Here is a 2,113-nt window from a genome sequence, read left to right on the forward strand (position 1 = left end):
AGATGGAACTGCTGAAATTATTCAAGATGGTGCCCACGAGCTTTAATCCCAAAAATTCCCCAGGAATAGGGCTTTAAGCCACACAAATGGACACCCTACAACTACCTGTGGGAATCTGAGAAGGGAAAGTGTTAGAACTAATTCTGCTGGGCAGCAGCAATCAACAGCAGAGCCATTTGCCATGTTCTATAAGCTCAGTTAGTCAGGTTTTCCCAAAAACAGTCATGGGACCACCGCACACATCAGGCTGTCAGTTTACAGAATAAATAACTTCCCAATCCACCTATTAAAAGAACTAATAACTGCTTCCTGTGAACACCCAAGGCTTGAAAGGACAGAGTGCCAGATTTCAAACAAGATGACAGCCTTTTATGATGAGAGACATCAAGAACAGGTGGAAGGATGTGAAAAACTGCAGCCTGGACACCACATGTGCTCTTGCTGACAATCATCACACGAATTATTTATTCTCTTTACCATTTAAATTTAGTGTCTATCTCAAAAATATCACAGCAAATATGAAAGCAAAACCATATTTACCAACCTGATTCCAAATGAGATACCCTTTACTACTACCACAGAAAACTTTTTTCCAGTCTATACTTCACAATTGCTATTATAATTTGGTCAGGTTTGCATTTTCCAATGTCAGTAGTTAGGCTGGATAAAAAACTATGGTTTATTTTCAAAAGCAACAATAAAGAAATATGATTTTATTAAAATTCAATTTTATAAATATAAACACATGCCTTTTCTTTTCTTTTTTTTTTTTTTTTTAATACATGCCAATCTGCATTTGAAATTTTTGTATTCTCAATTCTAGTGAATTTCATTTCCAAAGATCATGGAAAAAAAATTGAGACAGAAGACTATTATATCAAATCATTTGGCTGAAGATGACTCCCTCCACATATGATTCTCAGCTTGGTCAAACTTTGAGGTCAAACCTCAAAAAATATACTATAATTGTATTTCTACAGGTACAAAGAGTCATTTTGTTTTCATCTCCTTCCAAATTAATTTCCTAGTCACATTCAATGACTAATTCTTTGAAACCTGAAAAATGGACTTGAAAATGGGAACTTTATACACATACTGCAGACAGGGGAGATTTATTAGTTCTAGAGTCTTGAGGTTCATGGTGACAAAAAATATAGGTCAGTTTAATTCATTATCTATCATCTTCTGTCCACAAAGTTAATTTCTAAAGAGACAAGTTTCAGTTTACTTTCCAACATAAAGCACAGTATGTTTCAGATTTTTGCCCAAACAAGAGTTAGAATGAAATGCTGCTACTGTGGACTTAATTAAAAGCTACTCAGCTCTCTTTAAAAAAATAACAAAGAATGGGATATCAATCTCAAAAAAAGTTTTAAAAATAAAGTAATACATATACATACACAGAGTTAATATATTTGCTATGTAACTAAATATATTTAGCCTATAACACATACAGGCTAAATACCCCATGAAAGACTGCTTTCTTCTAGGTAGCAAGATTAGAGTACAGCATATACTGAAATTATAAAAGCAACACATTCTATTGTTGACCAACTATTTTTTTTCCTGCAGTGCACTTCACAAACTAAAGCTTTAGATACAAGCCAAGATTAGAGTTAAGGTTATTTAACATCGTGCTTTCTGCTTACTGATCCAAAATTCCAAGTGTTTACATAACTCCCACCCTATCTGTAACCACAGAATTCTGCTGATAAGATTACTCAACAGAAGACAGGCAAGAGTAACCACATCTATCATGCAAGAAATTAAAAACAAAGAAGAAAAAGACAAAGTTATCTTAACTGACTTGTGAATACCAAAAAAAAAGAATCAGAGAAGGCAGTGGTAAATCTCTGGTAAAGATAATCCTGGTGACCAATGCATATTTCCTCCTAGAAAATCCCATCTTGAACTCCAGCTTCTAGCCTGAGATGCTTCGAAACTCTGCAACACTTCTTTCTAGAAGAATTAACCTTTCAACAAACAAGATGATTGCTTTGTCTGAGTGATGGCAAGCATCACAGCTCTTGACAGTAATAGTTATCACAGAATGGTGTGCTACACGAGGAGGCATGCATGTGCTGTCTTCTAAGACTTGCTATTTGCTTGTTGC

This window comes from Empidonax traillii, unplaced genomic scaffold (assembly GCF_003031625.1).
Source record: "Empidonax traillii isolate 1590-97213 ecotype Southwest subspecies unplaced genomic scaffold, ASM303162v1 scaffold605:size788243, whole genome shotgun sequence".
NCBI classification, from domain to species: domain Eukaryota; kingdom Metazoa; phylum Chordata; class Aves; order Passeriformes; family Tyrannidae; genus Empidonax; species Empidonax traillii.